General features: G+C 43.5%; 1 protein-coding gene across 1 annotated transcript in view; it reads left to right on the plus strand.

Annotated features, from left to right (window-relative positions):
- Positions 1-8,241: 8,241 nt before the first annotated feature.
- Positions 8,242-14,808, plus strand: part of SFXN1 (sideroflexin 1) — a 70,756-nt gene continuing 64,189 nt past the window's right edge. Inside the window, exon 1 of the mRNA XM_089673000.1 lies at positions 8,242-8,327. The gene's annotated coding sequence lies outside the window, so the exon portion shown is untranslated. The remainder of the gene's footprint in view (positions 8,328-14,808) is intronic.

A 14,808-nucleotide genomic window follows, 5' to 3' on the forward strand; every position in this document is an offset into this window, starting at 1 on the left:
GGTCGAGGTGCTGCGCGCTCCCAGGGAGCGTGCACAGTCCAAAATGGTGGGCGCAGTTTATGAATGGCAACCCGCCCCTGGACTGCCACCGTCCGGCTGTTTATATACAGCGGCCGGACAGCAAGCGGTTAAAAAAAAAAAATCTGACCAATCTTTAAGGCCTTTAGTGGCTAGCCACACAGTGGAGTACTTCGAAGCATGCTATGGAGCATTGCCCTACATAAATATCATGGTCTTCTTGAAAGATGCACTTTTTCCTGTACCACTGCTTGAAGAAAGTGTCTTCTAAAAACTGGCAGTAGGTTTGGGAGTTGATTTTGAGTCCATCTTCAACCCGAAAAGGTCCAACTAGCTCATCTTTAATAATACCAACCCATACCAGTACCCCAACTCTACCTTGCTGTCATCTCAGTCGAAAAGCAGCTCTGTGCCCCGTACAGATCCAGCCACAGGACAATCCATGTGGTCTGTCAAGAGTCACTCATCTCATCAGTCCATAAAACCTTTGAAAAATCTGTCTTAAGATATTTCTTGGCCCAGTCTTGAAGTTTCAACTTATGTGTCTTGTTCAGTGGTGGTTGGGTTTCAGTCTTCCTTACCTTGGCCATGTCTTTGAGCACTGAACACCCTGTACTTCTGGGCACTCCAGGTAGGTTGCAGTTCTAGAATATGACAGCACTGGAGAATGGGTTCCTGGTAGCTTCCTGTTTGATTCTTCTCAAATCTTTGGCACTTAATTTGCGTCCTTTTCTAAACACATTTCTTGAGACCCTCTTGACTATTTGCAACAAAATGTTTGATGGTTCTGTGATCATGCCCAAATATCTTAGCAACTTCAAAAGCGATGTACCCCTCTAAAAGACATTTTACAATTTGTGACTGTTCAGAGTCAGTTAAATCTTTTTTGGCCCTTTTTTGTCTGAGGAAAAGAAGCTGCCTAAAAAGTATGCACACCTTGATATAGGGTGTTGATCTCCTTAGGCCACACCCTCCCTCCTTACACAAATACACATCACCTCATATGCTTAAATCCAATAAGCATTCAAGTTTGTACAGCTTGGAGGTGGACAATATGCATAAAAATGATGATTTGGTCAAAATACTCACTTGCCTTATAATTTCAATAGTTTTTATTGAAGAATTTCATGACATAAAGCATGTATGTACGGTTCATTAAAAGTACAACTTAGTATGAAATATGTTCCCCACCAGTTGGCTGGGGATAATAGTGATGTATATAGCGTTAGCATGAGAGTTATGCTCGGTATGTTCTGAACCATGTTGAGATGTGTAGGTGATCTGGGAGGGATGAAGAACAGGGATAGAGGAGTGGTGATGGAGAGGAAAGGGAGGGGAAGGGTGGGTGCACCAGTCTAGGCATAGGGGTCATGGTAGTTTACAATTAGGTTATCAGATTTTTACAGAACAATTTGGATTTTGTAGCCATCGAGACCATTGGAACTTAAATGTGTGGTGGGTGGAGTTGTTGAGGGCTGATCTTCTTTCCATGTCACATTGGAAGTCAAGGTCTGTTATCAGTGAAGTGAGGGAAGGGGTTTTAGTAGTATTCCACAACTTAGTAATGTTGATTTTAGCTACAGATAATGAGAGTGATTTGCATGTCCATAGTATATGGAGTGTTGAGCCTATTTCTCCACATTGTCTCCAACAGGAGGAGGAGTGTTGTGGGTAGTACAGTGAGAGTTTAACGGGTGTTAAGTACCATTGGTGTAGAATTTTTAGGTACGATTCCCAATGAGAGCTACATCGAGAAGCTTTATGGGTAATGCAGAAGTTTTTTTCCCACGAATGTGGTGTTGTCGGTTGTGAGAGAATTTTCTCCCAGTTAGTTAGAGAGGTAGTTTGTAGGGTAAATTGTGAATTTATTGTGTGTGTGTAGAAGGTGGAAATACCTTTACCCGGGTATTTTGTTTTGTTAAAGAATTGGTATACAGTGGTAGGAATTTTCGTGAAATGAGGTATGTTTATCGTTCGTAAGCAGTTAACTTTTCTCATGTAGGTGAAGTATTCAGCAGCTGGCAGGTTAAATTTATTTTGAAGAATCTGGAAAGACTATTTTGTGGTCCGTGTAGAGGTCTTTTATGTTAGATAGGCCACAGTTTTCCCATTGTAATAGATTTAGGGAGGAAGTACTGAGGTGTAGTATGTTAATTGTGGTGGGTATGTGTTTGGTTTCTGCAAAGTTAGTGGTTAGGTCGTACCAGGCTTGAAGTGAGGCTTGGATACATGGGTGTTTAAGTAGACATTTGGTTTGCGGTGTTTGTGGTATGAAGAGTATGTTTCGGGAGTATGAGCAGGAGATATGGGAGTGTTTCCATGGTAGACCATGATTTTTCTTTTGTTGGGTGCCACCAAAAATATATTTGGTAAAGAAGAGTGGCATTGTAGTAGGATTTTAGGTATGGGAGACCTGCTCCTCCTCTAGATGTTGGACATATTAAAAGATTTGTGGTACATCTGGGTTTTTTAGAGTTCCAGAGAAAGTTGGACAGGATTGCTTGCAGTTTAGAGAAGAAAATATTGGGAATGGGGATGTGGAGTGTGCGGAATATGTACAGAATTTTTGGTAGTATGTACATTTTCAGTCGCTACTCATCACGTAATGGGCCATAATGTGGTTATAGAGATATCAGGTGTGTCGTTAAGTTCAAAAAACATGTTGTGCACATCCAGCAAATGTTTTTTGTCATCTGGGTTCTTCAGTATTGCCGAATTTAGTCTCAAGATTCAAGCAATTGAAGAGTGTTGATTGTTGTCAAGGGTGATGTTGATTGGAGCGTGATCTGCCCATGCTATGGTGCCAATTGTTAAGGAGGTTATGTGTTATAGGGTCCGTTTGTCTGTGACGAAGATGTCGATTCTGGAGTAGGATAGGTGGGATGGGGAGTAATAGGTATTGTCTTTTTCTGTGCTATGTTGGCATCGCCAAATGTCGTAGAGGTCGTTGTTGTGTAAAAAGTGGTTGAAGTTATGTTTGGAAGATAGTTTGTTGGAGGAAGGGTCCAGAAGTGGGTTGCCAATGTTGAAGTCTCCACCGATGAGGAGTCTGCCTTGTTTTTGGAAGGAAATGATTGATTGAAGTTTGTTGTAAAATTGTAGTTGGTTGGTATTAGGGCCGCAGACGTTGACCAGAGTATAAAGAATTTTGTTGATTATGCAGATGAGGATGTGATAGCAACCTTGAGGGTCTGCTGTTTCTGAGATGTGGTGAAATCGGATAGAGTCCTTTATAGCTGTAATGACACCATTCTTTTCTTGGGGTTTGTTGCCATGGATACATGGGAGAAGCATTGGAGATTGAATTTAGGAATTTTGATTGACGCAAAGTGTGTTTCCTGTAGGAAAAGTACGTCCGCGTGTAGGGAGCGAGTTTATTTCAGGAGCATTGACCTCTTGAAGGGGGAGTTTAGGAGATGGACATTGAGCGATGATATGTTAATCATTTCGTAGGTTGTTAACTGGATTAGATGGGTAGGAGAGTTGTTTATGGACTTGTAGAGGAAGGTGAGCGTTCTGTGGTTGTAGGTGGCGATCTTCCAAAGATAGGGTGGTGTGGTTTTGGTTCAATCGCTGGGTCACGTGATGTTTTCCTTGTTGTGTTGGATCAGAGAACTGGTGGTACAGGAGGGAGAGGGGAGTAGAGAGGGTAAAAAAAAACCTTACGAAAAATACAAGTAACATGAGTAGCGTGGCTTGCTACTTCTAAACAGGGGGGGGTATGAACAAGCATTGACCGTGAGAGGTCATGCTGGAAGGTATCTTGCAACGTGGAAATATTCAATATAGGGTCGTTTGCCAGCAATTAGTAGAGTAAGGGAAAGTGCCCAAGATAGTGGGTATTTTATAGTTTAAAGATGTGGTGGATCAGGACGACTCTGCATCCATTTGCTGCGTATTGGCGGAGGTGGAGTGGTGAGGTTCCACAGGTATTATGTTCCAGGCCTTTAGTTGTTCGATGCCTGCTTCTAAATTTTTGATGGTGTAGATTTTACCGTGATGTTTGAAGGTAAGTTTTGTGGGGAAGCCCCATTGGTAGCCTATTCCATGGTTCCGCAATACTTTGGCTATGACGCCGAGCTTTTTGTGGTTGAGGAGTGTGGCTTTGGACAAATCAGCGAATAATTTGATATTTGCATGGGATGGCGGGAGTGAAGAGGGGTTTCTGGCAGCTGACATTTTTTCTTTTACGTGGTAAAAGTGTATGCATGCCAAAACATCTCTGGGGATTGAGGCTGGTAGGAACGATGGTTTGGGTATCCTGTGCGCTCGATCTATGGCAAGCTCCACATTCGTGAGTGATGGTATGAGGCGTTTCATATATTGTTGGATATATGGCACCAAAGTATCGTTGGTAATGGATTCAGGGATACCTCTGAATTTAATGTTGTTGCGCCTGGAAAGGTCTTCTAGGTCCGCTAATTTAAGGATTATTTGTTCAATATCAGCTGCATGGTCTGCATGTGCATCAATCAGGTCGTTACGCACTGTATATATTTCTTCCATTTTGTTCTCAATATGGTGTAAACGGTGTTCTTGCTTTTGTACCACATTTGATATTTGGGATAGTGATGCTGTCAGATGTTTGTTGAGTGTTTGTCGCAGAGAAAGAAGCATGTTTTTCATGGATATTTCAGTGATAGATTGGTCAGAAGCAGGGAAAGATTCGATTAAAGATGGAGTAGTATTGTGAGGTAGCATTTGTGAGAAGGCTGACTGTCAGGAGGGGAGTCAGTATCCAGTCTGGGTCCGGATTTGGCCGGGCTGCTTGTGGTGGGAGACAGGGGAGGAGAGGACTCACCCAGGTCTCCTGGGTACAGTGGTGCTCTGAGCCTGGGATCCAGATGCTGTGATGTGTTGTCCCCCTCGTAGGAGCTGTGGGCGTTTGCTATGCAGCTGGCGCCATCTTGGCTGCATGAGGTGACAGCATGGAAGAAGCTTGTGAGCTTTCCTGGCTGTCCTGGAGCTTTGCGGAGGTGTGGCATGGTCTGCAGGGTGTTCCGTGATCCTTATGTCTTGGATCGGGCACTCGGTAATCCCTGGGGTCAGTGTGAGCCACGTCTGTGCTGGCGGATGGATGGAGCTCTGGTTACAACACGTCCATCCCGGAGCCGACCACGCATGCGCCCCCTCTCACTTGCCTTATAATTGTGCACACAGTGTAAGTCAGGCCATTCCTCACTCCATTTCGAAATAGAGTTCACTCAGTGTGTACGCTTTTAAAGCATTTCTTGGAAGAATCCAAGACATCCCCCTGCATCTGTCAAAACTTGTGCTGCAGGAGCTCAAAAATGACAATACAGCCAATAAGACTACCAGTGAGTGATCAAGTCTACATTAGAGAATCATCTTACAGCAGGCAACATATATTTCAAAATACTTCTGGCAGCAATAAGACTGAACCTTCGATTGATGCCCAGGAATCTACTAATGCCACAATCCTGCACAACATTACTAATTACTCTTAAGTCACCTTCAATTTCACACACTACTGAGTTGCTTATTGTGGGCCAGCGGCAACCTTAGGCTGCTCCTTTCATCAATGGAACTACACCTGGCATCTGCAAAACATTAATGCTGGTTCACATGGAAAGTTCCAACAAGAGTATCCAGGACTTTGAAGATGAAACGTGGCTGGGTCTTCCAACATGACAATGATCCCAAACATACCGCCCGGGCAACAAAGGAGTGGCTTAGTAAGAAGCATTTCAAGGTGGCCTAGCCAGTCTCCAGATCTCAACCCCATAGAAAACCTTTGGAGGGAGTTGAAAGTCCGTGTTACTCAGCGACAGCCCCAAAACATCACTGCTCTAGAGGAGATCTGCATGGAGGAATGGGCCAACATACCAGCAACAGTGTGTGCCAACCCTATGAAGACTTACAGGAAACGTTTGACCTCTGTTGTTGCCAACAAAGGATATATAACAAAGTATTGAGATGAACTTTTGACATTGATCAAATACTTATTTTCCACCTTAATTTGCAAATAAATTATTTCCAAATCAGCCAATGTGTTTGTCTGGATTTTTTTTCTCATTTTGTCTCTCATAGTTGAGGTCTACCTATGATGCCAATTACAGGCCTCTCTCATCTTTTTAAGTGGGAGAACTTGCACAATTGGTGGCTGACTAAATACTTTTTTGCCCCAATGTATCTACCAAGATCCAAGCTAACATGGTAGACAGTTCAAGCAAGGCACCAGGAATCTTGCTAACAGTCAACATCCTAGGAGATTCATCCAAGTCTTCCACCCCAGTCTCCAAACAGGAGCGTCCTCCACTTCGTAAGTTAAAAGCAGACCCTCCTGGCAACAAAATAATCCAATATTCTTTCTGACAATATTTTTCCACTTCAACCCCAATGTTGTTACACCTACTTTGGCACCCATTGAGAAGTGACTCAACATCTCAAAGTCTGTTTCAGTTATTAAGTCTGCAATGTCAAAACCATCCCACTCTACACCTGTTTTTTGACTTGTTTATAGGTTTTTGCACATTCTCCTACTCTTGCTCCTATTTAGGTCCAAGGACAAGTCATTCTTTATGCTTTTATTTTGGATTATAGTGAAATCTTTTGATTTTAGGCAGAGAGTGTTATGGCCCACTCATGTATTTTTTGTCTTGTATTGAACTGCATTAAGTTACTATTGTTTTGTAAAATTTTGATATCTATGTTTTAGGCCATTGCAATGAGTTTACAATGTAATTTTGGTATATTCCTCTGTCCTCCCCTCTTGTTTAGGGCTAGTTAGTTTAGTCCTAGCTAAACCCTCCTGGTTTCTTCCATGTTCCCTCAGTCTATGTTATTCACAAAGAAAAACATCCTCTGTACTGCAATTAGCTGAAGTAAAATTGCATTGGATTCAACTTCTGTATCTTATTGAAAAGTGAAGTGCCTGTGGATGGTACCAAGTCAGCAGGTGACCATACTGTCCAGGCGCAGACTGACAACTCATGGGGCCCCTGTGTCCTTGCCCAAACTCAAAAAAGCCTATGAAAAAGGTACCAGGGGCATCTCATGGGACCCCCTACTGACCCCGGGCCCTCGGGCACTGCCCGAGTTTCCAAATGATCAGTTCACTGTCTGAACAGACTGGGTCTAAGGAATGTGTCTAGGTATGTCAATGTATAAAGCAGCATTTTATTCACGAGAACAGGAATAAAGAGGAACTCTTCCAATGGGGACACGAAGTCTGCATTCTCACTTTCAAGGAATTTCCTCTCAGTTCCTATTGTGACTACTGCACAGAAAGCTAAAAGAGATATGTAGGAAAAAAATGTGCCACCATGTTGCGGACTTCAATCTTCTTTCACTTCTCCTTACAAAATATTTATACCCAAGAACACAGCAAAAACACATCTATAAATGCACATAATAAAACGCCTACAACAAACCAAATGCGAAAAGTGTGAACCTAGGTGTCCTTTTATGAAACGGAGATCATTGGCAATCCTGAGGATTGTTGCTGATCTCCGATCATTAGTGGTTTAGGAAACAGATGATCAGCGGAGAACATGTTCTCCGCTGATCATCTCAGCACACAGATGGCCAGTATATGAAGGAGTGATGTCAGCCCTTCACTGGTGATCTGTGTTCTCCCTCCAGATTCTCCATCCCAGAGCTGGAGAATCGGAGGAACCGCAAACGAAGCAGCGATAATTTACCTCTGCTTAGTAAATTGTGTTTGACTGATCTCTTACTGTAATCTCGCGAGATTGTAGTAAACCAGCTGTTCAAAGCCTTTGTAAATTGCTTCTCCCTTCATTCAGAGAAGCGATCTACACCGCTTCATAAAATGGCATTCAGAGAACTCTCTCCTCTGAGAATGCCGGAGAACTGAGCAGCGGTCATCTACCGCTGCATGATAAAAGGACACCCTAGTCACATACTACACCTTCCCACACCAGCAGCCATTCCACATACTGATGAATACTTCACTGAGAATGGAGCTCGTCTCTCCTTGTAAAGGGATAAGCATTTTCACACAAAAAAAAATGTCACCCAGCCAGTCACTTATATAGAGATACAGTAGTGTAAGCTGATAAGAACACATTATTCTGTCGCCCGTATTCCTGAACCGAGCTCCCCTCATGGAATCAGGTTCCCGCCTTTCACAATCCCGCCAGCACATCTCCACCGCAAGCTGGCGTCGGTGGGCCTATCTTTCATATGGTTTGTCCTAGCCCAGCCCCCGTACATGGGTGACGTCGTGTCCCATGTGACTCGCAGCCACCGCAGCACAGAGCTGGCACGGAGCGCCGTACATACCGGCTGTACATAGACTGTCTGCTGCTGCACACCGCACCGCCGTGAGTGTCTTCTTTCATTGCCATTTCCGGCCCTGACACCTTATTCTTCGTACATAACAGTGCTGTTCTCTGTCAGTGTGCTGCACATGTTCCGTATGGTGTCATGTATGGAGCGGGCTCGTGGTGGGGGGGTAGCCGCTGCTGTTTAGGCTGGGGGGGTTGTGTTTTAGTGTCATGTATATATAACAACAGGCTGGTCGTTGTATGAATGAGAATGTGTAATATAAGTGGGCTACAGCTAGCGGCACAGGGGCTTGGACAGGACCTGTCACCTTGCATGGAGTGCTGGGGGTGCAGTAGTTCACCTGGGAGTGGTCCCCAATGAACTCAACGATCCGCAATTCTGAATGGGGTTGTGCAATGGTGTGTGCACTATTCTGTTAGAAAAGCAGCTGATCACTAGGAGGTCAGGACATAGAAATACAAGAAGAGCTCTGGACCAAGACGCATGAAAGAACTTTACTTGCATAGGCATTTTTATAGCATATGAACTCAGCGATCTGCTATTCTGAATGGGGTACTAGAATGGTGTGTGCACTATTCTGTTAGGCCCCATGTACACGGGACACTTCTGATCGATGGAAGCTGACTGCTGGAAAACGTAGGTTAACAAAACATCTGTTTAGCTGTGTTTGCATAACATGTTTATGCATGTTTGCGTTTAGAAACGTTTTTTAACCACCTCCCGCCCGCCATATAAGGCAGTGACGGGTGCAAAGTGGTTCTCTCATTCTGGGAGGACATCATATGATGTCCTCTCATTCTAATTGCGCATGCACGGCTCCGGGAGCGCACACCGTGCGATCGGTGGTGCGCTGTGTCCATCGGACACAGCGGATCACCAATCAACGGAAAGAGCCAAAGATTTCGACTCGGTCATGTGATCAGCCGTGTCCAATCACAGCTGATCTCATGTAAATAGGGAAATGCCAGTTATTGGCATTTCTCTCCTCACGAGCTGTCACGCTGACAGCTCGAGAGGAGAGCCAGTAATCGACATTCTTCGGAGAGGACATGTACACTGATCATCAGGGCACTGACGATCAGTGTAGCCCCAGCAGTGCCACCTGTCAGTGTCCATCAATGCCACCTGTCAGTACTCATCAGTGCCACCTGCCAGTGCCACATCAATGCCACATATCAGTGTCTACCAGTGCACATCAATGCCCATATCAGTGCTCATCTGAGCTGCCTTTCAGTGTCACCTATCAGTGCCACCTATCAATGCCAGTCTGCTGCCAATCAGTGCCACCTAACAGTGCCAGTCAGTGCCACCTGTCAGTGAGTGCTGCCTTTCAGTGCCCATCAATGATGCCTGTCAATGCCCATCAGTACCACCTATCAGTGCCCATCACTGCAGCCTCATTAGCGCATATCAATGAAGGAGAAAAATCACTTATTTACAAAATTTAAAAACAAAAACTAAGAAAAAACTCTTTTTTTTTCAAAAATTTCAGGTTTTGTTTAGGAAAAAATAAAAAACCCAGAGGTGATTAAATACCACCAAAAAAAAGCTCTATCTGTCTCAAAAAATGATAAAAATTTCATATGGGTACAGTGTTGCATGACCGCACAATTGTCATTCAAAGTGCGACAGCACTGAAAGCTGAAAATGGGCCTGAGCAGGAAGGGGGTAAAAGTGCCCGGTAGGCAAGTGGTTAAAGATAAGCACAGGAGAACCAAACACCCAGAATGCACTGAAATGTGGTAAATTATTAACTATTTCAGACTGTTTCAGAGAAATACAGAGAGTAGAAGCAGAGACAGCAGTAGGTGTTGAGATTAGCTCAGGTGGGAGTTGCTCATTAACATTTCTTTTGTTTCCAAGGGTGGGACAGGTGTCTGGTGGAGTGAGTCAGTAAGGCCACCTGGCAGGGGGTCTTCATGAGGAATTGGAGGTGTGAATGGTCATTAACATATCTTTTGTTTCCAAGGGTGGGAGAAGTCTGAGGAGTGAATTGGTCATTACAATGTGTGACGAGCTTGGTAGGAACATCCTGTGTTCAGTGTTTTGTCCATTTGAGTACCTTGAAAATGCTTTGTATGCATTTTTTGTGATGAAGAAAAAGGCTCTGGACAGCATCGGAAACTGATGGAGTTAAAAAAAAATGTAAAATGCTTATAAACACGATTTGCCACGTTTGAAACGCTGATAAAAATCGACTGCTGAATGTAAGTTTTCTGTGTTCAAAAAAAGATTGCAAACTCAACTGCTTGTAAACGAAGATGTGTACATAGACACATAGGAAAACATTAGGGTGAGTTCAGGGGCTGCTGAAAAAAAACCCTGAACAGCTCCTGAACGTGAGTTTATCAGCTGCAGTGTACATGAGCCCTTAGAATTCGAAAACTAGGTCAGGACATAGAAATACAAGAGGTACATCAGACTAAGAAGAATGAAAGAACTTTAGTTTTATAGACATTTTGGTGCAGTGGTGTGTGCACTATTCTGTTAGAAAATCAGCTGATCAGTAGGAGGTCAGGACTAGTGGTGCACCGAAATGAAAATTCTGGTGCCAAAAAATTCAAAATGCACTTGGCCGAAAACCGAAATGCGCATTTTTTAAAAAGGAATATTTTGTTTTTAAAAAAAAATACAGATAAAAAAAACCCCAATATATACCCCAATTTTTTAGTAAAATATATAATAGAGGATGTTACGGCGAGTAAATAGATACCCAACATGTCATGCTTTAAAATTGCGCAGGCTCGTGGAATGGTGTGAAACTGCGGTACTTAAACATTTCCATGGGTGATGCTTTAAAACTTTCCACAGTTTATCAGTGTAAAGTTACAGAAGAGGTCTAGTGCGAGAATTATTTCTTTTGCTCTGACATTCATGGTGATAACTCACATGTGTGGTTTGAGCACCGTTTACATATGTGAGCATGGCCTACGTATGCATTCACCACCACTACATGCAAGGACGGGAGCACTTTAAACTTTTTTTTTGTTATTATTATTTAATGTTTTGGGGGTTTTTTTGCACTGTCCTTTAAAAAAAAAAAATAAAAAATGTAATCACTTTTATTCTTATCACAAGAAATGCATGCATCCCTTGTGATAGAATTTAGTGACAGGTCCTCTTTATGGAGAGATATGGGATCAATAAGACTCCACTGCTCTCCTCTACAATGTAAAGCATTGGATCAAAAAAAAGCATTGATCCAAATGAAACTTACGTTCTTTTTTTTCCCCACAAATTAAGCTTTTTTTTGGTGGTATTTGATCGCCTGTGCGGTTTTTTTTTAATTTTTTTTGCACTATAATAAAAAAAGACTGACAATTTTGAGAAAAAAAACAATATTTTTGACTTTTTGCTATTAAACATGTCCAGTAAAAAAAAATTAAAAATCAAATCATAAATCTAGGCAAAAATGTATTCTGCTACATGTCTTTGCTAAAAAAAAAAAAATCCCGTGTAAATTAATTAGTTTACGTGAAAGTTTACAAATGGCTGAATACAGTATCTCCCAGAAGTGAGTACACCCCTCACATTTGTGTAAATATTTTATTCTATCTTTTCATGTGACAACACTGAAGAAATGACACTTTACTACAATGTAAAATAGTGAGTGTACAACTTTTATAACAGTGTAAATTTGCTGTCCACTCAAAATAACTCAACACACAGCCATTAATGTCTAAACCGCTGGCAACAAAAGTGAGTACAACCCTAAGTGAAAATGTTCAAATTGGGCTCAAAGTGTCAATATTTTGTGTGGTCACCATTATTTTCTAGCACTGCCTTAACCCTCTTGGGCATGGAGTTCACCAGAACTTCACAGGTTGCCACTGGAGTCCTCCTCCATGACGACATCACAGAGCTGGTGGATGTTAGAGACCTTGCTCTCCTCCACCTTCTGTTTGAGGATGCTCAATAGGGTTTAGGTCTGGAGACATGCTTGGCCAGTCCATCACTTTTACCCTCAGCTTCTTTAGCAAGGCAGTGGTCATCTTGGAGGTGTGTTTTGGGTCGTTTATCATGTTGGAATACTGCCCTGCGGTCCAGTCTCCAAAGAGAGGGGATCATGCTCTGCTTCAGTATGTCACAGTACATGTTGGCATTTATGGTTCACTCAATGAACTGTAGCTCCCCAGTGCCGGCAGCACTCATGCAGCCCCAGACCATGACACTCCCACCACCATGCTTGACTGTAGGCAAGACACACTTGTCTTTGTACTCCTCACCTGGTTGCCGCAACACACACTTGACACATCTAAACCAGATAAGTTTATCTTGGTCTCATCAGACCACAGGACATGGTTCCAGTAATCCATGTCCTTAGTCTGCTTGTCTTCAGCAAGCTGTTTGCGAGCTTTCTTGTGCATCATCTTTAGAAGAGGCTTCCTTCTGGGATGACAGCCATGAAGATCAATTTGATGCAGTGTGCTAAATATGGTCTAAGCACTGACAGGCTGACCCCCCACCCCTTCAACCTCTGCAGCAATGCTGGCAGCACTCATACATCTATTTCCTGTTCTGAGTGGAACCTGTCCTGTTAAACCGCTGTATGGTCTTGGCCACCGTGCTGCAGCTCAGGCTTTTGGCAATCTTCTTTTACCTAGGCCATCTTTTTGTAGAGCAACAATTCTTTTTTTCAGATCCCCAGAGAGTTCTTTGCCATGAGGTGCCATGTTGAACTTCCAGTGACCAGTATGAGAGAGTGAGAGCGATAACACCAAATTTAACACACCTGCTCCCCATTCACACCTGAGACCTTGTAACAATAACGAGTCACATGACACCGGAGAGGTAAAATGGCTAACTGGGCCCAATTTGGACATTTTCACTTAGGGGTGTACTCACTTTTGTTACCAGCTGTTTAGACATTAATGGCTGTGTGTTGAGTTATTTTGAGGGGACAGCAAATTTACACTGTTCTACAAGCTGTACACTCACTACTTTACATTGTAGCAAAGTGTTATTTCTTCAGTGTTGTCACATTAAAAGATAGTAAAATATTTACAAAAATGTGAGGGGTGTACTCACTTCTGGGAGATACTGTAGATACTGGAATTTTTCTTTTTTACTTTTTACTAGTAATGACAGCGATCAGCGACTTATAGCGGGATTGCGGCAGGAATTCTGACTCTAGCGGGAACTGACTTGATGTCGTTGACATCCCCAGTGACACCAATACAGTGATCAGTGAGGGGAAAAAAAAGCACTGACACTGTACTAATGGCACTGGTCAGGAAGGGTTAACATGAGGGGTGATCAAAAGGTTAACTGTGTCCTGTTTTATATTGGGCTGTGTCCGTATGCTTCACTGTAAGCACATTGCTTCGGATGACTGTGCTGTACACAGCCATTCAAAGCAGTGTGCACGAGCAGTTCTCCTCCCAGTCGGAGATGCTCAGGATTCACCGGGCGCCAGCAAGTTATCACTGGCCGGGATTCGGTGATTGACAGCCACGGTCACGAATGGTGCCTACTACCCAGAAATGTAAGTATATGTATATGTGTGATTTTGTGCACACGTGCCGCCCTGTAGCAGTATATCTGCTATAGGGTGGTTGCGAAGCAGTTAAAGCTGAAATTCACTTATGATCAGAGGCTCCGCTGTTCCTACCCCTCCTCTGCCACTGATGAAAACCAGTTTTTTTTAGGGGGGGCAGGTTGTTTTGGCAGGTATCCGCTCACACTTTAGCTAAAAACTCCTCCCCCCCCCCCCCCCCACCCCCAACTCACCTCCCGCAACCTCCTGGGACACATCACAGGTCCCAGGAGGCTGCGGGACAATTCACAGGGAGCAGTATGCCTTGCGCAGGCACAGTGGGGAGCCAGCTCTGAAGCTGCAAGGTGTCACAGGCAGCTTCCTATAATCAATATGGCGGCACCCAGGATGCAAAGAACCGTCCCAGATGAGGGCAGAGCTGGATCCCTGGGTTACAGCAGATACTGTATTTGTAGAGATATTAGATTCCTGATTGGGCATTACTTTAGGTGGTATCAAGGGAGTGATCTTGTCCTCAGTTACCGCTCTCAATTCCTGCACACCGCTGTGTGGGATGGGATAGGTGGAAGTAAGAGAAAACACAGCTGTTCGAACTAAACGGGCTGTGAGGGGACTGGTTTAACTGCGATGAGAGTGAAGCCACTAGTGTCCAATGCCCTAGGCTAGAAAGTAACGTAAAAGAGCCTGTGAGCAGTCATACATTAGGGATATGAAGACAAGGACGCTGCTGCAAGTGAATTGGACCCTATATTACTGGTCTAAAGCAGTACTTTAAAGCTTGGGGCTTTAAAGTATTATTATTATACAGGATTTATATAGCGCCAACAGTTTGCTCACAATATAACGGGAGACAATACAGCAACAATACAGTTCAATACAAGAGGGATTTGAGGGCCCTGCTCCTTGCAGTTTACAATCTAGGAGGGAGGGGCTAGTGGTACAAAAGGTAGTAACTGTGGGGGATGGACTGGTTGGAAGAGTTGAAGATCCCATTATTAGCTGAGGGCAGGATAGGCTTC

The sequence above is a fragment of the Staurois parvus genome, unplaced genomic scaffold (genome assembly GCF_062004578.1).
Source record: "Staurois parvus isolate SC_StPar_1 unplaced genomic scaffold, SC_StPar_1.0 ptg000133l, whole genome shotgun sequence".
Taxonomy (NCBI): domain Eukaryota; kingdom Metazoa; phylum Chordata; class Amphibia; order Anura; family Ranidae; genus Staurois; species Staurois parvus.